The sequence below is a fragment of the Ranitomeya variabilis genome, chromosome 2 (assembly GCF_051348905.1).
Source record: "Ranitomeya variabilis isolate aRanVar5 chromosome 2, aRanVar5.hap1, whole genome shotgun sequence".
NCBI classification, from domain to species: domain Eukaryota; kingdom Metazoa; phylum Chordata; class Amphibia; order Anura; family Dendrobatidae; genus Ranitomeya; species Ranitomeya variabilis.
The window spans coordinates 299,780,289-299,805,617 of NC_135233.1; the positions used below are offsets into that span (position 1 = coordinate 299,780,289).

At 44.4% G+C, this 25,329-nt stretch overlaps 1 protein-coding gene and 1 long non-coding RNA gene across 2 annotated transcripts in view; one reads left to right on the top strand and one right to left on the bottom strand.

Moving 5' to 3' along the window:
• LOC143805623 (uncharacterized) overlaps positions 1-1,998 on the top strand; it is a 143,490-nt gene extending 141,492 nt beyond the window's left edge. Inside the window, exon 4 of the long non-coding RNA XR_013221290.1 lies at positions 1,250-1,998. This is a non-coding gene — a long non-coding RNA (uncharacterized LOC143805623). The remainder of the gene's footprint in view (positions 1-1,249) is intronic.
• Positions 1-25,329, bottom strand: part of GUCY2F (guanylate cyclase 2F, retinal) — a 182,750-nt gene that overhangs the window by 26,537 nt on the left and 130,884 nt on the right. The gene's annotated exons all lie outside the window — the stretch shown is intronic.

The window sequence follows — 25,329 nt, forward strand, 5'->3', positions numbered from 1 at the left end:
CTATTTACATACAATTTGGACACACCAATAATGTATTTTATTTCAATCTAGTCTGATACAAGACAGGAGTGCCGATATACACCGTTTTAAATCTACCCGATAATGTTTTATATTGGTACTAATCAGTGGGCAGCGCCAAAATCACACAGTGATGTGAACACCCTTAGATGCGTACAAGGAGATTACAAGATGAACGGCACTATCAACATCACTAGTGGCGCGCCGCATCACCACGCAGCAGAAGGGGCTGGCGATACATGCCAAGATCTTCTCAGCCGGCCAACACGCCCACTACTGACATGTACCATAAAAAAGTATTTATTAGAAATAAAGGATTTTATTCTTGCTGTGTGCTGGTTTAAAAACTTCCAACATGGGTTAGTAATGGGGGGAGTTTTATAGATGGCTCTCCATTACGAACACCTTGGCTTGACATCAACCACATAAATATTACCCCACTTGCCACAGCACCAGGGCAAGTGGGAAGGGTGAGGTTGAGTGCCAGATTTGGTGCATCTTAAGACTAAGTGCACACGTTGCGGATTCCAATGCGGAATTTTCCGCAGCGGATTTGCTAAATCCACAGTGAAAAACCGCTGCGGTTTTCACTGCGGATTTATCGCGGTTTCTTTTGCGGTTTCCTCTGCGGGTTTTCACCTGCAGATTTCTATTGGCCCAGGTGGAAACCCGCAGCGGAATCCGCAAAAAGAATTGACATGCTGCGGAAAATAAACCGCGGCGTTCCCGCGCGTTTTTTTCCGCAGCATGTGCACTGCGGATTTTGTTTCCCATAGGTTTACATTGTACTGTAAAACTCATGGGAAACTGCTGCGGATCCGCAGCTGCAGAAATGCTGCGGATCCGCAGCAAAATCCGCAGCGTGTGCACATACCCTAAGGATGCACCATTTTTGGTGACGGCTGAGGGCTGATCTTGGCAGCCTGGGAGAGCTATATCTCTGTACCCTTCCTAGGCTATTAATATCAACCCACAGCTGTCTGTTTAGCCTTTACCGGTTTGAATTTATAGGAGGACCCAACGTCATTTTTTTTCTGGGGTCCAATTAAATTCACCAGCAAAGGAAAAGCAAACTGCTGAGAGCTGTTATTAATGGGCTCGGAACCTTCTGGGTTATTGTCCCTTTTCCCAGATTATTAACATCAGCCCCCAGCCTTGGCCTTTCCCTCTGCTGGTTATGAAAATTACATGGGAGCCCAAACTAATTTTACTATTTCTTTATTTTACACAGAATGTACACAGCGGGTGCTGAACACAACTTCCATCATTGCTGCCAGTTCGTGCTGTTCTCAGAGATAGCAAGCGACCGTGATCAGAGCTGCCTTCAGCAGCCAGCGCCTGAGATCAGCGCTAACTGTACTGCTTTTCCCAAGCGCCGGTATGTGCCGCACGGACGGCACACGGATGTGATACATGGACAGCAAACGGATGTCACATATGTACATACGGATGGCACACGGACACGTACCACAGATCACCAGTACTGTTTTTCCTGTAAAGGAATCACAAAGACATATGACAGGTGCCATATATTTTTTCGGAATTTTGCCATGGGGCCTCATGATTTCTTTGTGCGCCCATGCCCACACTGATTATACATCAATGGCATAACTTTGCACTATTCCATAAATGTCTGCACTTAGGCAATCCCTTTAAGGTAATACACAGCAGCAGCGAACCCCATCTGCAGAAATTTCTGAAATATTAAAGAGCTTCTTCCTCATACCCTTTTAAATGTGTATGCAGAAATACCACAGCTTACCATAGACCATTTGATTATGAATTTTACTTGGAAGACAGCGAGCAGCTGCTCAGTTTTCCATTCAGAAATCTGTGCAATCAAGAACTGTCACCTCTGGCCTGTCTAACACAAAAAAGGGCCTCAGTGTTAAAGCATACCTTACATTTTGGGTAACCTTAAATGGGGACAGTGGTGATGGTAATGTCTGTAAAGCGCTATGGAATTAATGGCGCTAAATAAGCAAGTAAAATAAATAAATTTTGCTTCTAGCCATTATATGACTTGCCTCCTGCACATATTCTACAATTATTCCCTTTTATGCGCTATGTTTTCATTTTTCAGTTATCTCTAAGTTAGTGCTCATTCAGACATCCGATCTTTACTTATGAATGCTATTTGTGTTTTACACGGATAATACTTGTGCTCGTGTCAATCTATGGGGCCATTCACATGTCCATTATTTTTCGTGTTTCTCTCAGTCCACTGAAAAATTGATAATTTAAGTCAATGGGTTCATGAAAAATCAGACTGCACTTGGATGACATCTGAAACGAAAAGGTGGAGAAACTTTTTTTTTTTAACTTATCCACGTATGATAAAAACAAATGACACTTGGACCACACTCTGTTAAAACTCAAAAACTCAGTTGTTTTTTCTCGTACATGAGTAAAACGGATGTCTGAATGAGATCATAGTCTATGAAGGCTAGCAGCAATGATGTTTCCTATGGAGAGAAAATGATTCTTTCACATCTTACTCTGTAAAAGACACAGATAGATGCAGCAGCATGGAGGACATTATGTAATGCCAGCGTCTCTGCACTCTTCTCCTCTTATCTAACCCGGCAGGGACACTCTCACTCGCCGCTATGACCAACGTCCCGCACCTCCTTCTGCTGTTGCCTGGGGTTTGAGCATAGCTCACAGATTCCTGGGCACTGTGCTTAGTGTGCGTGTACTCATTCCATCTTAATAGGACAGCACGCACAATCCTAACGTGTCCCCAGCCTATGGCTGGGAGACACTTATTATTTAAGGCACCTCCACCTGAATGGAGGTGCCTCAACAACATGTAAAGTCAGTTTTCTATATGCTTGCTAATTGTCAGGTCCATAGTATCCACCAGTCAGTTTACCTGTCCTGTACCTGTCTGCCTGTACTTGCCTTTTGTCCCTCTATTCTAGCCGTGCCCACCAGTACCAGCCTGCCTGTATATCAGCCGTGCTCATCTGCACCAGCCTGCCTATATATATCAGCCATGCCTGACTGCCGGTATATTAGCCGTGTCCGTCAGCACCTGTCTGTCTGTATATCAGCCATGCCCCAGCCTCCATGTACATCAGCCATGCGGGCAACACTTGCTTGCCTGTATATCAGTCATGCTCGCTTGCACCAGCCTGCCTGTATATCAGCCGCGTCCGACTTCACCAGCCTGCATATACATCAGCCATGTCTGCCAGCATCTGCCTGACTGTATATCAGCTATGCCCGCCACCACCTGCCTGCCTCTATATCTGCCGTGCCCCAGCCTCCATGTACATCAGCCATGTCCGTCAGCACCTGCCTGCCTGAAAATCAGCCGTGCCCGCCAGCACCTGCCTGCCTGTACATGAACCGTGACAGTATGTATACCAGCTGTGACAGTCTGTATACCAGCCAGACCTGTCTACACCTGCCGTGTCTCCCAGTATTCCTGTCGTGCCTGATTATACTTCCCAAGTCTTGGCCATCTAGTCTTAGCCGTTCCATCTTCCTGCCCCTTTGGGGATCAGTTGCCGTGCATCCGAGGTCTGTCCTGGAATAGTACCTGGTGTCCATCTGGAGCTAAATCTAACCCCATCATCAGATGCTCTAGTGAAAAGTCAGGCGTTCCCTTAGACACACCCCTCCAGGCTCTCTTCGGATCATGGTGCAGTGATTCCCTCGTTACAGTTTGCTCAGGCCATGGAATCTGCTGGCTCTCAAGCTTTCTCTGACTCATACCTGTACTAGGACGTTTCCTGCCAAAAAGACCAGCAAGATCTAATCTTCTCCTACCTGCGAACAGTGACCTCCCACCTGGATACATTGACATCTGTGGTTGTATTCGCAACTCCCCAAGCTAAAGCAAACTCGGCCATGACCCATCAGCCCACCAAATATACTGCTGGTTCCGGAGCCTTTCTGGCAGCTCCTCCACGTTATGGTGGTGACCCTACCCTATGTTAGGGGTTCATCAATCAATGCACGCTGCACTTTGGCTCGATCTGAAGGGAACTGATGGCTTTCATCATGTCCCATCTCACTAGCGAGGCTCTGGCTTGGCTCAATCCCCTAAAGAAGCAAAAGGGATCCTCTTGACTCCAACCTTCAGACTTTGTTAGAAGACTTCCGCAAGATTTTTGATGAACCTGGCCATGTTTCCTCCACAGCCTCCTACCTTCTCAGGTTGCAGCAAGGTAACCTCACAGTGTGTCAGTACACTGTTCGCTTCCTGTCCCTGTCCGCCAAACTCTCCTGGAAAAATGAGGTGCTGGTGGCCGCCTTTTGGGAAGGTCTTTCCAGAATAAGTAAGGATGAATTGGCTGGTTGTGTTATTCCCATCTTACTGGATGACCTGGTATCCCTAGCTAACCAAATCTACATCAGGTTTCAGAAGCACTAAAAGAAGGTGACCCATGAAAGAAGAGTTTTGCGCTTGGCTCCTACCTTTCAAAGGACGATCAAGCTGCAGACCTCACCTTTGACACCTGCCTCTGAGTCCATGCAGATTGACCAGGTGATGCTGGCTATGCGTTTCAGCAGGACCGTCAGCCCAAAGGGAGGTGTTTTTATTGCGTTAGACCCTCCTCCTTTACGCCCTATCTTCTTCAAACCCGCAAGAAACTTCTCCATGAGGAGAGGAGCATGGATGTTCTCTCTGGGCTCCCATGACCTCTTCTTAGGACTAAACCCTTTCCAATCCACAAAAATCCGTAAAGATGCCAAGAGTTTGAGCATGTAGGCTACAGGATTAATTGGTTTGAGAACCTTGAACAGGGGAATGAAGTGAGGACCCAATTTATACGAGGGTAGCTTGAGATGAACATACTTTGAAGACAGCCAAATCTTTGTTCCCAAGACAAAACAGAGGCGGGTCCAGGCATCTTTTGTCTGTGTGTCACGATTCTCCCATCCCACAGCAGGGACGCCGACTGACCACCGCAGATCCCCGTCCCGCACTTCCTCCTTCTTCAGTTGATGCCCCGGGTGTGCGCATGGCTCGCAGATCCCCTGGGCACTGTGCTTAAGGCACGCGCGCTTCATCCTCCTTAAAGGGACAGCGCACATGGTGGTCTTAAAGTGTCCCCAGCCAACGGCTTTCTTGCCTGAAATGGGAATACCTGCTTCTAAATCCTGGCCACGAGAGGTTGGGTTATTAATTAGTCAATCTCATCTGCGTTACTTTATTAGTGTAACTCTACAACTGGGGGAATAATGTAGTTCACTAATCTGCTTCCATGACTCTCATTTATTTCTATTAATTTCTATGAAGTTACGCAAAGAGCATAGCGCAGCTGCTATCATAGCTCTCTCTCTGGTGTCAAGAGCTTGATGTAGTTATTTCCATCTTGGCCATGAAAGGCAGAGATTGGGAATAACTCATTAAAGTTCACACAGCTAACGTTGTTAAAGTCCTAATAATTGGGGTGTATTCACACATGTTGATTTCATTGCTTTATTTTGCCATAATTTTCACAATAATTTTGGGGAAAAAAATCACACCCTTTGGGTTCAGATCTTGAATTACTAATTCCTAATTAACCACGTATAAACCAAAGTTAGATTAAAATTATCATATGCATATGGAATATGCAAACTACACATAACATATGCAGAAAAACAATGCACTTGAAATCAGCGACACTAAAATTAGTAGGAGGGAATGAATACTGTAGACAAAAACCTCTTATGCAATAATGTAAAGTCCTCTGCAGAAAATAACAGTACACGAGATGTTTGTACAGTACATTTATTATTATGTGCTCTATGTTTGGGAGGCAGCTGTTCTTGGCTTTATATGTCGAACTTTGTGTTACACTTATGAAGAGACAAGTGTATTTTTCTGAACAAGATACAAATAAACAGCAGATATTCTCCTAAGTATGAAGCAATCTGTATACAACAGAGAGACTATAATCTTACAGAAAACTGAGATTACTAATACTATAAAAATACTAAGAAACAATTGTGCCTCACAAAAAATGACCAGCAAATTGGTTTATAACAGAGACAGATATTCACACTTATGTCTTGATGAAGTTTTATGGTCAATTTACTAATTTCTAAATACAATTAATAGATAAATACAATAATAATTTCCATTCTTGTCCGAGTGCCTCATGTGCTGTCCCAATTCATGCCTATACAGTGGACAAGGCCTTGAAGAATAGGAAAATGCAGCAATTTTCATTTTTCCTTCAAATGTTCCAAAAGCCATAGCTTTATTTTTCACATGAGATCTTGTTTTTTGAAAGACGAGTTGTCATTTTTAATTACATTTATTTTACAATAAAATGTACTGAAAAATGAGGAAAAAATCCAGGTGGTGTGAAACTGAAAAAAACAGCAATCTATATATATATATATATATATATAAAAACGAGTGTGTGTATGTATGTGTGTCTCGACGATGATGTCATAATGGTTGCCATGGCGACAATGATGTCATAAAGCTTGCCATGGCGAAAATGATGTCATAATGGTTGCCATGGCGACTATGATATCATAATAGGTTGCAATGGTGACGGTTATGTCATAATGGTTGCCATGGTGACGATGATGTCATAGGTTGCCATGGTAACAATGATGTCATAATAGGTTGCCATGGTGACAATGATATCAGAATGGTTATCATGGCGAAGATGATGTCATAATGGGAATATGGGCATGGGACTATGGGATGGAGGATGTGTATCATGGTATATAGGCACAGGTCTATGGGATAGAGGATAAACATTATAATTTATTATAACTAACCACAGTTAGTTACTACGCCCGGGCAACGCCGGGCTCTACTAGGTTTCAATGGTGACAGTTATGTTATAATGGTTGCCATGGTGACGATGATGTCATAATACATTGCAATGGTGTCGGTTATGTCATAATGGTCGCCATGGTGATGATGATGTCAATATGTGTGTCGATGTCATAATGGTTGCCATGGCGACGATGTCATAAAGGTTGCCATGGTGAAGATGATGTCATAATTGTTGCCGTGGTGATGATGATGTCAATATGTGTGTCGATGTCATAATGGTTGCCATGGCGACGATGTCATAATAGGTTGCAATGATGTAGGTTATGTCATAATGGTTGCCATGGTGACGATGATGTCAATATGTGTATCGACGATGTCAAAATGGTTGCCATGGCGACAATGATGTCATAAAGGTTGCCATGGCGATGATGATGTCATAATGGTTGCCATGGCGATGATGATGTCGTAAAGGTTGCCATGGTGAAGATGATGTCATAATGGTTGCCATGGTAACAATGATGTCATAATAGGTTGCCATGGTGACAATGATGTCAGAATGGTTACCATGGCGAAGATGATGTCATAATGGGTATATGGGCACGGATATATGGGATGGAGGATGTGTCATGGAAATATGGGCATGGGACTATGGGATGGAGAATATGCATGAAGGGAATATGGGTATGGGACTATGCGATGGAGGATATGTATGATGGTAGATAGGCACAGGACTATAGGATGGAGGATAATCATTATAATTTATTATAACTAACCACAGTTAGTTACTACACCTGGGCAACGCCGGGCTCTACTAGGTTGCAATGGTGACGGTTATGTTATAATGGTTGCCATGGTGACGATGATGTCAAAATGTGTGTCGATGTCATAATGGTTGCCATGGCGACGATTATGTCATAAAGGTTGCCATGGTGAAGATGATGTCATAATTGTTGCCATGGCGACAATGATGACATAATAGGTTGCAATTATGACGGTTATGTCATAATGGTTGCCATGGCGACGATGAAGTCATAAAGGTTGCCATGGTGAAGATGATGTCATAATGGTTGCCATGGTGACAATGATGTCATAGTAGGTTGCAATGGTGACGGTCATGTCATAATGGTTGCCATGGCGACGATGAAGTCATAAAGGTTGCCATGGTGAAGATGATGTCATAATGGTTGCCATGGTGACAATGATGTAATAATAGGTTGCAATGATGTTATGTCATAATGGTTGCCATGGTGACGATGATGTAAATATGTGTATCAACGATGTCATAATGGTTGCCATGGCGATGATGAAGTCATATAGGTTGCCATGGTGAAGATGATGTCATAATGGTTGCCATGGCGAAAATGATGTCATAATAGGTTGCAATGATGTCGGTTATGTCAAAATGGTTGCCATGGTGACGATGATGTCAATATGTGTGTATCGGCGACGTCATAATGGTTGACATGGCAACGATGATGTCATAAAGGTTACCATGGCAAAGATGATGTCATAATGGTTGCCATGGCGCGATGATGTCATAATAGGTTGCAATGGGGACGGTTATGTCATAATGATTGCTATGGCGACAATGATGTCATAATAGTTTGCAATGGTGTCGGTTATGTCATAAAGGTTGCCATGACAACGGTGATGTAAAAAAGGTTTCTATGTTGAAGATGATGTCATAATGGTTGCCATGGCAATGATGATGACATAATAGGTTGCAATGGTGACGGTTATGTCATAATGGTTGCCATGGTGACGATGTCATAATAGGTTGCCATGGTGAAAAAGATGTCAGAATGGTTGCCTAGGCGATGATGATGTCATAATGGGTATATGGGCATGGGACTATGGGATGGAGGATATGCATAATGGGTATATAGGCACGGGACTATGGGATGGAGGATGTGTATGATGGGTATATGGGCATGGGACTATGGGATGGAGGATTTGTATGATGGGTATATGGGCACGGGACTATGGGATGGAGGTTAAGTATGATGGGAATATAGGCACGGGACTATGAGATGGAGGATATGTATGATGGTATATGGGCACGGGACTATGGGATGGAGGATAATTATTATAATTTATTATAACTAACCACAGTTAGTTACTATGCCCGGGCAATGCCAGGCTCTTCTAGGTTGCAATGGTGACGGTTATGTCATAATGGTTGCCATGGCTACAATGATGTCATAATAGGTTGCAATGATGTCGGTTATGTCATAATGGTTGCCATGGCGACGATGATGTCATAAAGGTTGCCATGGTGAAGATGATGTCATAATGGTTGCCATGACGACAATGATGTCATATTAGGTTGCCATGGCAACAAGGATGTCTTAAAGTTTTTTAGCAGCAGCAAATGCAAAAGAAAAAAAAATTACCGGTAACTCACTTTTATAATCCGCCGCTACTCCAAAGTCGTTATTTCTGTGGTCCCGATGGTCTGTGTTTGCTGGTTCTGCAGTGATGACATGCCAAGCTTGCACATGGCCGCTGCAGCCAAGCACTGGCATCAGGCATGAATGGCTACAGGGGTCACATTCACACGGACGCATTTAGAATGTGGATAGATACCATGTTTTGGCATAGGTGGTTTTCCTTTATTGGATGCTGCCCTTCCCGTGGTTGTTCCTTCCCGGTGAAAGACCTGGCTATTCATTGCTTGCGCTGACAAACACGTGATGGTGTCTCCGTGGCTTTTCTACATGCATTTGCATATTTCCCATAAGGGATGGGGGCAGTGTTCTGGGTCACTGCGTTGAGATACACATGATGGTGTCTCCGCAGTGTTGGATGTTTTGATCTCCCCAAGGTCATTCATCCTTATGTTCATAGCCTTTTCACTAGGCACTGCTCCTAATAGCCAGTTTCCTACTCCACACTGATGAGGGGCAAATACCCCGAAACAGCTGTCTGTGGATGGATACCATGTTTTGGCATAGGTGGTTTTCCTTTATTGGATGCTGCCCTTCCCGTGGTTGTTCCTTCCCGGTGAAAGACCTGGCTATTCATTGCTTGCGCTGAGAAACACGTGATGGTGTCTCCGCGGCTTTTCTACATGCATTTGCATATTTCCCATAAGGGATGGGGGCAGTGTTCTGGATCACTGCGTTGAGAAACACGTGATGGTGTCTCCGCGGTGCTGGATGTTTTGATCTCCCCAAGGTCATTCATCCTTATGTTCATAGCCTTTTCACTAGGCACTGCTCCTAATAGCCAGTTTCCTACTCCACACTGATGAGGGGCAAATACCCCGAAACAGCTGTCTGTGGATGGATACCATGTTTTGGCATAGGTGGTTTTCCTTTATTGGATGCTGCCCTTCCCGTGGTTATTCCTTCCCGGTGAAAGACCTGGCTATTCATTGCTTGTGTTGAGAAACACGTGATGGTGTCTCTGCGGCTTTTCTACATGCATTTGCATATTTCCCATAAGGGATGGGGGCAGTGTTCTGGATCACTGCGTTGAGAAACACGTGATGGTGTCTCCGCGGTGTTGGATGTTTTGATCTCCCCAAGGTCATTCATACTTATGTTCATATGATGGTATATAGGCACAGGTCTATGGGATGGAGGATAATCATTATAATTTATAACTAACCACAGTTAGTTACTACGCCCGGGCAATGCCGGGCTCTACTAGGTTGCAATGGTGACAGTTATGTTATAATGGTTGCCAAAGTGACGATGATGTCATAATACTTTGCAATGGTGTCGGTTATGTCATAATGGTCGCCATGGTGATGATGATGATGATGTCAATATGTATGTCGATGTCATAATGGTTGCCATAGCGACGATGTCATAAAGGTTGCCATGGTGAAGATGATGTCATAATTGTTGCCATGGCGACAATTATGTCATAATAGGTTGCAATGATGTAGGTTATGTCATAATGGCGACGATGTCATAATTGTTGCCATGGCGACAATGATGTCATAATAGGTTGCAAGGATGTAGGTTATGTCATAATAGTTGCCATGGCGACGATGATGTCATAACGGTTGCCATGGCGACGATGATGTAATAAAGGTTGCCATGGCGACGATGATGTAATAAAGGTTGCCATGGCGACGATGATGTAATAAAGGTTGCCATGGCGACGATGATGTCATAAAGGTTGCCATGGTGAAGATGATGTCATAATGGTTGCCATGGTAACAATGATGTCATGATAGGTTGCCATGGTGACAATGATATCAGAATGGTTACCATGGCGAAGATTATGTCATAATGGGTATATGGGCACGGAACTATGGGATGGAGGATGTGTGATGGAAATATGGGCATGGGACTATGGGATGGAGGATATGGATGATGGGAAAATGTGCACGGGACTATGGGATGGAGGATGTGTGATGGGTATATGGGCACAGGACTATGGGATGGAGGATATGCATGAAGGGAATATGGGTATGGGACTATGGGATGGAGGATGTGTATGATGGATATATAGACACGGGACTATGTGATGGAGGATATGTATGATGGTATATGGGCACAAGACTATGGGATGGAGGATAATCATTATAATTTATTATACCTAAACACAGTTAGTTACTACACCTGGGCAACGCCGGGCTCTACTAGGTTGCAATGGTGACGGTTATGTTATAATGGTTGCCATGGTGACGAAGATGTAAAAATGTGTGTCGATGTCATAATGTTTGCCATGGCAACGATGGTGTCATAAAGGTTGCCATGGTGAAGGTGATGTCATAATGGTTGCCATGGCGACGATGAAGTCATAAAGGTTGCCATGGTGAAGATGATGTCATAATGGTTGCCATGGTGACAATGATGTCAAAATATTTTGCAATGGTGACGGTCATGTCATAATGGTTGCCATGGCGACGATGATGTACTAATAGGTTGCAATGATGTCGGTTATGTCATAATGGTTGCCATGGTGACGATGATGTAAATATGTGTATCAACGATGTCATAATGGTTGCCATGGCGACGATGAAGTCATAAAGGTTGCCATGGTGAAGATGATGTCATAATGGTTGCCATGGCGAAAATGATGTCATAATAGGTTGCAATGATGTTGGTTATGTCATAATGGTTGCCATGGCGAAGATGATATCATAATGGTTGCCATGGCGCGATGATGTCATAATAGGTTGCAATGGGGACGGTTATGTCATAATGATTGCTATGGTGACAATGATGTCATAATAAGTTGCAATGGTGTCGGTTATGTCATAAAGGTTGCCATGGCAACGGTGATATCAAAGGTTTCTATGTTGAAGATGATGTCATAATGGTTGCCATGGCGATGATGATGACATAATAGGTTGCAATGGTGACGGTTATGTCATAATGGTTGCCATGGTGACGATGTCATAATAGGTTGCCATGGTGAAAAAGATGTCAGAATGGTTGCCTAGGCGAAGATGATGTCATAATGGGTATATGGGAACGGGACTATGGGATGGAGGATATGTATGATGGGTATATGGGCATGGGACTATGGGATGGAGGATGTGTATGATGGGTATATGGGCATGGGACTATGGGATGGAGGATATGTATGATGGGTATATGGGCACAGGACTATGGAATGGAGGTTAAGTACGATGGGAATATAGGCACGGGACTATGAGATGGAGGATATGTATGATGGTATATGGGCACAAGACTATGGGATGGAGGATAATTATTATAATTTATTATAACTAACCACAATTAGTTACCACGCCCGGGCAATGCCAGGCTCTTCTAGGTTGCAATGGTGACGGTTATGTCATAATGGTTGCCATGGCGACAATGATGTCATAATAGGTTGCAATGATGTCGGTTATGTCATAATGGTTGCCATGGCGACGATGATGTCATAATAGGTTGCAATGATGTCGGTTATGTCATAATGCTTGCCATGGCTACAATGATGTCATAATAGGTTGCAATGATGTCGGTTATGTCATAATGGTTGCCATGGCGACGATCATGTCATAAAGGTTGCCATGGTGAAGATGATGTCATAATGGTTGCCATGGCTACAATGATGTCATAATAGGTTGCAATGATGTCGGTTATGTCATAATGGTTGCCATGACGACAATGATGTCATATTAGGTTGCCATGGCAACAAGGATGTCTTAAAGTTTTTTAGCAGCAGCAAATGCAAAAGAAAAAAAAATTACTGGTAACTCACTTTTATAATCCGCCGCTACTCCAAAGTCGTTATTTCTGTGGTCCCGATGGTCTGTGTTTGCTGGTTCTGCAGTGATGACATGCCAAGCTTGCACATGGCCGCTGCAGCCAAGCACTGGCATCAGGCATGAATGGCTACAGGGGTCACATTCACACGGACGCATGTAGAATGTGGATGGATACCATGTTTTGGCATAGGTGGTTTTCCTTTATTGGATGCTGCCCTTCCCATGGTTGTTCCTTCCCGGTGAAAGACCTGGCTATTCATTGCTGGCACTGAGAAACACGTGATGGTGCCTCCGCGGCTTTTCTACATGCATTTGCATATTTCCCATAAGGGATGGGGGCAGTGTTCTGGATCACTGCGTTGAGAAACACGTGATGGTGTCTCCGCGGTGCTGGATGTTTTGATCTCCCCAAGGTCATTCATCCTTATGTTCATAGCCTTTTCACTAGGCACTGCTCCTAATAGCCAGTTTCCTACTCCACATTGATGAGGGGCAAATACCCCAAAACAGCTGTCTGTGGATGGATACCATGTTTTGGCATAGGTGGTTTTCCTTTATTGGATGCTGCCCTTCCCGTGGTTGTTCCTTCCCGGTGAAAGCCCTGGCTATTCATTGCTTGCGTTGAGAAACACGTGATGGTGTCTCCGCGGCTTTTCTACATGCATTAGCATATTTCCCATAAGGGATGGGGGCAGTGTTCTGGATCACTGCGTTGAGAAACACGTGATGGTGTCTCCGCGGTGTTGGATGTTTTGATCTCCCCAAGGTCATTCATCCTTATGTTCATATGATGGTATATAGGCACAGGTCTATGGGATGGAGGATAATCATTATAATTTATAACTAACCACAGTTAGTTACTACGCCCGGGCAATGCCGGGCTCTACTAGGTTGCAATGGTGACAGTTATGTTATAATGGTTGCCATGGTGACGATGATGTCATAATACTTTGCAATGGTGTCGGTTATGTCATAATGGTCGCCATGGTGATGATGATGATGATGTCAATATGTATGTCGATGTCATAATGGTTGCCATAGCGACGATGTCATAAAGGTTGCCATGGTGAAGATGATGTCATAATTGTTGCCATGGCGACAATGATGTCATAATAGGTTGCAATGATGTAGGTTATGTCATAATAGTTGCCATGGCGACGATGATGTCATAAAGGTTGCCATGGCGACGATGATGTAATAAATGTTGCCATGGCGACGATGATGTCATAAAGGTTGCCATGGTGAAGATGATGTCATAATGGTTGCCATGGTAACAACGATGTCATAATAGGTTGCCATGGTGACAATGATATCAGAATGGTTACCATGGCGAAGATTATGTCATAATGGGTATATGGGCACGGAACTATGGGATGGAGGATGTGTGATGGAAATATGGGCATGGGACTATGGGATGGAGGATATGGATGATGGGAAAATGTGCACGGGACTATGGGATGGAGGATGTGTGATGGGTATATGGGCACAGGACTATGGGATGGAGGATATGCATGAAGGGAATATGGGTATGGGACTATGGGATGGAGGATGTGTATGATGGATATATAGACACGGGACTATGTGATGGAGGATATGTATGATGGTATATAGGCACAGGACTATGGGATGGAGGATAATCATTATAATTTATTATACCTAAACACAGTTAGTTACTACACCTGGGCAACGCCGGGCTCTACTAGGTTGCAATGGTGACGGTTATGTTATAATGGTTGCCATGGTGACGAAGATGTAAAAATGTGTGTCGATGTCATAATGGTTGCCATGGCGACGATGAAGTCATAAAGGTTGCCATGGTGAAGATGATGTCATAATGGTTGCCATGGTGACAATGATGTCAAAATATTTTGCAATGGTGACGGTCATGTCATAATGGTTGCCATGGCGACGATGATGTACTAATAGGTTGCAATGATGTCGGTTATGTCATAATGGTTGCCATGGTGACGATGATGTAAATATGTGTATCAACGATGTCATAATGGTTGCCATGGTGACGATGAAGTCATAAAGGTTGACATGGTGAAGATGATGTCATAATGGTTGCCATGGCGAAAATGATGTCATAATAGGTTGCAATGATGTTGGTTATGTCATAATGGTTGCCATGGCAAAGATGATATCATAATGGTTGCCATGGCGCGATGATGTCATAATAGGTTGCAATGGGGACGGTTATGTCCTAATGATTGCTATGGTGACAATGATGTCATAATAAGTTGCAATGGTGTCGGTTATGTCATAAAGGTTGCCATGGCAATGGTGATGTCAAAGGTTTCTATGTTGAAGATGATGTCATAATGGTTGCCATGGCGATGATGATGACATAATAGGTTGCAATGGTGACGGTTATGTCATAATGGTTGCCATGGTGACGATGTCATAATAGGTTGCCATGGTGAAAAAGATGTCAGAATGGTTGCCTAGGCGAAGATGATGTCATAATGGGTATATGGGAACGGGACTATGGGATGGAGGATATGTATGATGGATATATGGGCATGGGACTATGGGATGGAGGATGTATATGATGGGTATATGGGCATGGGACTATGGGATGGAGGATATGTATGATGGGTATATGGGCACAGGACTATGGAATGGAGGTTAAGTACGATGGGAATATAGGCACGGGACTATGAGATGGAGGATATGTATGATGGTATATGGGCACAAGACTATGGGATGGAGGATAATTATTATAATTTATTATAACTAACCACAGTTAGTTACTACGCCCGGGCAATGCCAGGCTCTTCTAGGTTGCAATGGTGACGGTTATGTCATAATGGTTGCCATGGCGACAATGATGTCATAATAGGTTGCAATGATGTCGGTTATGTCATAATGGTTGCCATGGCGACGATGATGTCATAAAGGTTGCCATGGTGAAGATGATGTCATAATGGTTGCCATGGCAACAATGATGTCTAATAGGTTGCTGTAATAATTATAGGGGATAACTCAGGAGACTCTGCGTGGAACAAGACAACTACAGGACACAGTTTTATAAGTGGTAAAGTCTATATTATCACACGGTGATTCAAACAGGTGCAGAGAGAAACTCAAGTCCACAACACTTGGAGTAAATATTAAATGCAGCTTAGCAGTCTATAGGAAACTTCAGAGGAAAATGCAATCACGCAGAAAGTCTATGAAGCACAATTATTCTTGAGGATACTTGACACGAATAAGTCCTTGCTTAGTCCAAAACACAGATAGATATGCTTATAAGGCAGTTCAAATAATATCTTAGCTCAACCAGGGAGGCCTGGGTGATAGTCTCAGGTTCTTGCAGAGCAGAAACAGCTTACATGTCCAGCAAATGCAGATGGAAGTAAACACGAGCAGCAGATGAAGGAGGATTACTGGAACTGGTGTATGCAGCAGGAACTCAGAGCTGAATAGCAGGATATCCACAGAGGTTCACAGGAGCAGGTGCAGGAGCGGGTGCAAAGCCAGGGAGTCATCAGAGGTCAGGAGCTGGATGCAAGGCAGAATACTCTAGCACAAACTGAAGGTTGGGGTGGAGTTTTATAGCAGGAAGACACAGTGCACATGAGACCAAAGATGCCATCTTGGAAAAGGGCAGTAATGCACAAAAGGTAATAAAAAATGTTCAGAGTCCTGACATTACTCCCTCCTTAGAAGCGGCCTGAGGACGATCCTGGACCTGGTTTCTCAGGGAATCTCTGATGAAAACGAGAAATCTTCTGTTGGGCATTGATGTTTTCCACAGGTTCCCAAGAGTCTTCCTCAGGGGGATATCCCTGCCATCTTATCAGATATGGGAGCAGATTCCTGCGAATCCTGGAATCAACAATTTCCTCCACCACAAATTGTTCTTGCCCATCAATCACCACAGGCTGCGGAGGTGGCACAACACGTCCCTGGAAGGTATTAGGAGATACAGACTTTAGTAAAGATACATGAAAAACTGGGTGTACCTTCATAGTCCTAGGCAGCTTTAGCCGGCAGGCCACAGAGCTCACAATACCGTTGATCTTGAAAGGGCCAATGAATTTCTGTCCAAGTTTTTGTGAAGGAACATTTAACTTCAGATTCTTAGTTGCTAACCACACGGAATCTCCTACCTTGAACATGGGTGCAGGTTTACGGAATCTATCAGCCGATCTCTTATAACGTTCTTGAGCAGGGATTCCTTCAGAAATTCCAGATTTTGCGTCATCGCAGTCAGCCTTTCCTCCACTGCCGGAACCGGAGAATTAATTGGAGACCTAGGTAAGATACACGGATGATAACCCAGATTGGCAAAGAAAGGTGTAAATTTAGTGGAGGCGCTCTGAGAATTGTTATATGAAAATTCTACTAACGGCAGCAACTCCAACCAATCATCCAGGAGATGGCTGACATAGCATCTTAGATATTGTTCCAGCGTCTGGTTGGTACGCTCAGTCTGACCATTTGTCTGGGGATGGTAAGCGGAAGAGAGACAGACATTAATATTGAGTGCAGAGCAAAACCCCTTCCAGAATCTTGAAGTGAACCTCACTCCACGGTCAGAGATGATCTCATCCGGCACTCCATGCACCCGAAAGACATTCTGTATAACCAAGTTCACTGTATCTTTAGCTGAGGGGAGGCCGGTGCACGGAACAAAATGAGCAGCTTTAGTCAGGCGATCAACTACCACCATGATTGTATTCATGCCCCCCGATGTAGGCAGCTCCACAATAAAGTCCACTGATATAGACCCCCAAGGGCGGGATGGAACAGGTAATGGTTGTAGAAGACCCGTAGGTGTCACATGAGGAGTCTTGTAACGAGCACATACCTCGCAAGAGAGAACATAGTCCTTGGTATCCTTCAGGCAAGTTGGCCACCAGAAGAATCGGCTCAGGAACTCTTGTGTCTTCTGTACCCCCCTGTGACCAGCCAACTTGGAGTCATGTACCAACTTGAGGATCTGCAGACGGACGACCTCAGGGACGAAGATACGTCAATCTCTGAACCACATGCCACCCTTAAAGACAAGATTAATATCCACAGATGGGTTGGCCAGAAATACATCACCGTCATAGGCCTCCCTGCACTCCTTCCACAAGTCCTGATCATGGATAACTCCGATGAAATTGGCATCAGATAGAATGGTCAGGACAGGGCTCCAGGTACGGAATCCGCAGCATGGATTCGGGATAAAGCATCAGCCTTCCCATTACGAGAACCTGGGCGGTACGAGATAACAAAGTTAAATTGATTTAAAAATAAGTTCCAATGAGCCTGACGAGGAGAAAGACATCTAGCGGATCTAAGGAACTCTAAATTGCGATGGTCAGTTAGCACTATAATCTGTTGTGCAGCTCCTTGCAGATGATGCCTCCATTCTTTGAAAGCCGCAATAGCCAGCAATTCCTTGTCTCCCACGTCGTAATTCTTCTCTGCTGAGGTTAGTCTACGGGAAAAGAAAGCACAAGGATGTAGCAGACCCTTCTCTCCAGTTCTTTGGGAGAGAATAGCCCCCAAAGCATTATCAGAAGCGTCCACCTCCACAATGAAAGAAAGTGTTGGATTTGGGTGTATCAACAACGGTGCTGATGTGAAACAGATCTTAAGCCGATCAAAAGCTTCTTGAGCCTGTGATGACCACTTAAAGGGCTTTTCCTTCTTTGTCAAGGAAGTAATGGGACGGACAATATCAGAAAAATTTCGAATGAAGCGTCTGTAGAAATTTGCAAAACCAATAAAGCGTTGGACCTCCTTAACGTTCTTGGGTACCGGCCAGTCAAGGATAGCCTGAATCTTACCAGATTCCATGTTCAGCCCCTGGGGAGAGATGATATAACCTAAGAACTGTATCTCAGAACGATGGAACTCGCATTTCTCCGGCTTAATATACAGATGGTTCTCTTTCAGACGTCTTAAAACAGTTTTGACATGTTCTTCATGTTCCTGTAGAGAGTCAGAAAAGATTAGTATATCGTCCAAATAGATCACTACAAACTGGTCCAACAAATCTCTGAAAATGTCATTAGCAAGGTGTTGAAACGTTGCAGGGGCGTTACAAAGCCTGAAGGGCATCACAATAGATTCAAAGTGTCCATACCGGCATCTGAATGCTGTCTTCCACTCATCCCCTGGACGAATACGTACCAAATTATAAGCCCCATGAAGATGCAGTTTAGAGAACACCTTAGCATGGCGGACTCTTTCCAGTAATTTGGGAATCAGAGGCAAAGGGTAACGGTTTCGTACGGTTACCTTGTTGAGTTCCCGATAGTCAACACAGGGTCTCAGGATCCCATTCTTCTTCTTTACAAAAAAGATAGGTGCCCCTGCTGGTGAGGAAGAAGGACGTATGAAGCCTTAGGCCAGATTTTCATCAATATACTCCTTTAAGGCTTGAAGCTCAGGTGCCGCCAAAGGGTATACGCTACCAAAAGCAATAGCTGCCCCAGGAAGCAGCTCAATGGGACAGTCATAATGCCTGTGTGGAGGAAGCTGATCTGCATTCTTCTTGTCACAGATGTCAGAGAACTCTTTATATGCTGGAGGTAAAGAAAATACCTGTACATGTGGTTGCGTAGCCGTGGACTCAGGGACAGCTTCTGTTAACGCTGAGTTGCTCCTTGTTGGAAAGATAATCTCCTTGGTCTCCCAGTTGATAATTGGGTTCTGAGAACGCAACCAAGGAATACCTAAAATCACAGGAAAATGAGGAGAAGAAATTAGCAAGAAAGAAAGTTGCTCCTGATGATTAGGCTCCAACAAAATTTCAAGGGGTATGGTCTCCTGATCCACAGGCCCAGAGATTAAAGGTGACCCATCCACTGTTTCCATGGTAATTGGAGAGGCTCTTTGCTGAATTTCAATACCATGTTCCTTGGCAAATGCGATATCCATGAAATTGCCACCTGCACCAGAGTCAATCATAGCTGCACTGGAAATCCACTGTCCTGAACACAGGATCTTAATAGGGAGAGAACAGTGAGAGTTCTTTTCCTTCAGCTCCTTGGGGGGTGAAGTCATAGAAAGTGAATGGAATACAGCGTTTAAAGGCAGGCTACATTCAGAGATGTCAGATTCATCATCACAGTTGTCATACTCCCCTACTGCTGCTAGCACCTTGTTAGGCCGTCTAGGACACTTAGAACAATTGATCAAGAAGTGGTCAGACTGGCCGCAGTAGAAACATAGACTTTCACGAAGGCGATGCTCCTGGCGCTCATTGATCTCGCGCCTCTGAACGGAATCAATTTGCATGGGCACCTCCTCCACCTCCCGAGATGTTTTACCTGCAGGCTCTTTGGAAGGAAGGGAAAAGTTAGAAATACGGTTATATGCAGCAAACATCTCCTGCCTACGCTCAGTAGGGCGAATGTCAATGTGCACACAATGCTGTATAAATGTCTCTGGCTCTTGTGGTGACTCAGAGCGAGCTAGTTCATCTTTTACAATACTAGACAGTCCCCTTTTAAAAATAGGCAATTGTGCATAACTGTCCCAATTGGTATCTACCGCTAATCTCCTGAATTCAGTAGCATACTCAATAACAGAACGTTTAGCCTGGCGTAAAGACAATAAAGCGGATTCAGCGGTTGCATGGCGATTAGGGTCATCAAACATTAATGCCATAGCGGCCAAGAAATCATCCAAGTTATTTAACCGTGGGTCACGAGACTCAATCATTGGATTCGCCCAGGCGAGCGCTCGTGCGGTCAGCAGCATTATTACACACAATACTTTGGATCTATCATTAGGAAAACGGTCAGCATGCACATCAAAATATAGCATACATTGATTCACAAAGCCACGAAATTTGTCGTGATCACCATTAAATCTGAATGGGGGCAAGTTAGGTGGGCTAGCTGGTAGTGGTTGCCCAGAGGGAAAAATTGCTTGTGCAGCTATTTGCGTGCTTATGTCCTGAAAAGCCGGTCCATACTGGGACTCTATGCCAGCAAGTTTGTTTTCCTGGGCTGCCATGCGGGTGCTTAAGTCCTGCAAAGTCTGTCCAAACACTTGTTGATTGTGTTAAAAGCTTCCAAACTTCTTTTGCAGACCTTCCACATCTTTCTGCAGTGATCTAATTATGGAAAACACCTGTTCTAGTCTGCTTTCTGCAGTCATTGTTCCAGCAGTCTCCTTTTTTTTTAGGCTAGAGTATCCTGTAATAATTATAGGGGATAACTCAGGAGACTCTTTGCGTGGAACAAGACAACTACAGGACACAGTTTTATAAGTGGTAAAGTCTATATTATCACACGGTGATTCAAACAGGTGCAGAGAGAAACTCAAGTCCACAACACTTGGAGTAAATATTAAATGCAGCTTAGCAGTCTATAGGAGACTTCAGAGGAAAATGCAATCACGCAGAAAGTCTATGAAGCACAATTACTCTTGAGGATACTTGACACGAATAAGTCCTTGCTTAGTCCAAAACACAGATAGATATGCTTATAAGGCAGTTCAAATAATATCTTAGCTCTGGGTGATAGTCTCAGGTTCTTGCAGAGCAGAAACAGCTTACATGTCCAGCAAATGCAGATGGAAGTAAACACGAGCAGCAGATGAAGGAGGATTACTGGAACTGGTGTATGCAGCAGGAACTCAGAGCTGAGTAGCAGGATATCCACACAGGTTCACAGGAGCAGGTATATAGCCAGGGAGTCACCAGAGATCAGGAGCTGGATGCAAGGCAGAATACTCTAGCACAAACTGAAGGCTGGGGTGGAGTTTTATAGCAGGAAGACACAGTGCACATGAGACCAAAGATGCCATCTTGGAAAAGGGCAGTAATGCACAAAAGGTAATAAAAAATGTTCAGAGTCCTGACAGTTGCAATGGTGACGGTTATGTCATAATGGTTGCCATGACGACAATGATGTCATATTAGGTTGCCATGGCGACAATGATGCCATAATGGTTGCCATGGTGACGTGATGTCATAAAGGTTGCCATGGCGAAAATGATGTCATAATAGGTCGCAATGGTGACGGTTATGTCATAATCGTTGCCATGGCGACGATGATGTCATAATAGGTTGCAATGGTGTCGGTTATGTCATAAAGGTTGCCATGGCGATGATGATGTCATGAAGGTTGCCATGGCGACGATGATGTCATAATGGTTGCCATTGCGATGACGATGTCACAAGAGGTTGCAATGGTGACGGTTATGTCATAATGATTGCCATAGCAACAGTGATGTCACAAAGGTTGCCATGGCGAAGATGATGTCATAATAGTTGCCATGGAGCGATGATGTCATAATAGGTTGCAATGGTGACTGTTATGTCATAAGGGTTGCCATGGTGACGATGTCATAATAGGTTGCCATGGTGACAAAGCTGTCAGAATGGTTGCCATGGCGAAGATGATGTCATAATGGGTATATGGGCACGGGACTATGAGATGGAGGATATGTATGATGGGTACTATGGGATGGAGGATGTGTATGATGCGTATATGGGCATGGGACTATGGGATGGAGGATGTGTATGATGGGTATATGGGTACGGGACTACGGGATGGAGGTTATGTACGATGGGTATGTAGGCATGGGACTATGAGATGGAGGATATGTATGATGGTATATAGGCACAGGACTATGGGATGGAGGATAATTATTATAATTTATTATAACTAACCACAGTTAATTACTACGCCCGGGCAACGCCGGGCTCTTCTAGGTTGCAATGGTGACGGTTATGTCATAATGGTTGCCATGGCGACAATGATGTCATAAAAGGTTGCAATGATGTCGGTTATGTCATAATGGTTGCCATGGCGATGATGATGTCATAAAGGTTGCCATGGTGAAGATGACGTCATAATGGTTGCCATTGCGACAATGGTGTCATAAAGGTTGCTATGGCGAAGATGATGTCAAAATGTTTGCCATGGCGCGATGATGTCATAATAGGTTGCAATGATGCCGATTGTGTCATAATGGTTGCCATGATGACGATATCATAATAGGTTGCCATGGTGAAAAAGAGGTCAGAATGGTTGCCTAGGCGAAGATGATGTCATAATGGGATGGAGGATTATTATTATAATTTATTATAACTAACCACAGTTAGTTACTACGCCCGGGCAACGCCGGGCTCTTATAGGTTGCAATGATGTCGGTTATGTCATAATGGTTGCCTTGGTGACGATGATGTCAATATGTGTGTATAGGGGTACGGAATCCAGGACTCAGACAGGACTTTCTTACACACATGGGTAATTCACTTGTCTATTTTTGATCTATATGCTATTACCGGTATATTGGGGACATGTGGTGATTCTTAGAATATTGCTAACATGAAGTATACCATTTGGTCTAATCACCACATGCCCTAAATAGCTGACCCTATGTGTGGATGGCATTACTTTCGCACGCATGATTTAAAGCAGTGTTCATTATACTTACTCCAGTTTTGTTTTTGTACCTGGATCATTTTGATGTATACATGGATATAGTCGCTATGTGTTTTTTACCAATTATTTATTATTGTATGGTACACTGATGTTTATGTGACCGATCTTTTTTCAATAAATACAAGTTTTTGTGAAACCTTTATTGGCCAGTTTTGACTCTCGGTTCTCCTTTTATATTATCATCTGTAGTAAGAGTCGCCATAGATATTTATGTGACATTTCTAACATGCTTTTTTTGCCCATGTGTGTATCGGCGATGTCATAATGGTTGCCATGGCGACGATGATGTCATAAAGGTTACTATGGCGAAGATGATGTCATAATGTTTGCCATGGCGCGATGATATCATAATAGGTTGCAATGGTGACGGTTATGTCATAATGATTGCTACAGCGACAATGATGTCATAATAGGTTGCAATGGTGTAAAAGATGTCAGAATGGTTGCCTAAGTGAAGATGATGTTGGATCGCCCCCAGGCGCAGGGCCGCGGGGTACTCGGTACCGGGTCCCTTCTGTCTCGGTTCTGGGGATGTCAAGGTGGCCCGACCTGGTCCGTGGCCCTGCTAAGGGGCGCCCAATTAAAGGTGTAATTAGTTGTTTGTACGGTGTTCGTGACGCCACCTGTGGTATTCAGTCAGGATGACCGACGCTGCTAGGGGTCCACTGGGATGATGGAATGGCAGCTAGATGGTATACCTGCCCACAGGTGAAGTATGTCCCCAGGGCTTTCCAGTAAGGTAGATGATGATGGTTTAGGTCGCAGTAAATACCTGGTCCGTGGCCCTGCTAAGGGGTGCCCAATTAAAGATGTAGGTGATGGTGTAGGTCGCAGTAAATGACAAGGACACAAGGTTGCAGTCTCTTTACTGAAGGCTTCGGCATCCACAATCCAGAGCACTGCTAACAGGGCTGGCTGAATCCGGCCGGTCCGAAGACACATCCAGAGTTCCCTTTGCAGGTGGAAATCAGTAGCCTTCCTACTTGCGCCTGTGTGTTGTAGTACCTCCCTGCTGAGCACCACGGGATAGTCCTCACAACTGTCGTGTATGTTTCTGATATTCTCTCTCTACGTCCCCCAGATGATATGGATAGGACGACCCGTATGACGGGGTAGGCCTGGAGCTATTTTATAGGGACCCTAGAGATGCCCCTCTCCCACAATTTGCCTCCGTTGTCTTCATTAGGTTAAAGGTTGGGCAGCCACCTTGGAATTAACTGTCCTGCCGTTGTTTGAAGTAATGCGTAGAGCCTATTATTCCCTCAGTGTTCCGGCCGCCGGCTACGCGCCTCAGAAGGATGTTGCCGATCTTAAGGCAGAACTCCTCCCGGTATTATCTCCTTGTGCTGTGATCTCGTTTTTCACTTCTCCACAATATACTCCGCTTCTTGTCCTTTCTTAGGATGCTGCCGCAATGAGGTGCAGGCACAGCTCCGTAACGTTCTATCTCTCGCTCAGTCTCTGCCAGGATCCCACCCCTGACAGGGACCTCTGTCTGCAGCTCAGATGTTCCTCCTTCTCCCCCTGTCTGCCTGACAGGTCTTTCCTGGGTCTTACCCAGTAGCGTTCTCCTCTAACTTCCTATCCAACCCCCAGTTTTATCCGAGTGTGAGGAGTGGCCTAATACATAGAACCCTTTGCTCCCCCTGGTGGTTGGAGTGTGAAGTGTAGTGTGTGACTGTGATACCTGGTCAGGTGAACTCCTTTAGTGCCATCAGATGTACCATCACTCCCCCTGGTGGAAGAGCGACAATACTGCTACGACCAGGACTCTGGGGCGCTGCAATGTCATAATGGGTATATGGGCACAGGACTATGGGATGGAGGATATGTATGATGAGTATATGGGCACGGGACTATGGGATGGAGGATGTGTATGATGGGTATATGGGCATGGGACTATGGGATGGAGGATTTGTATGATGGGTATATGGGCACGGGACTATGGGATGGAGGTTAATTACCATGGGTATATAAGCACGGGACTA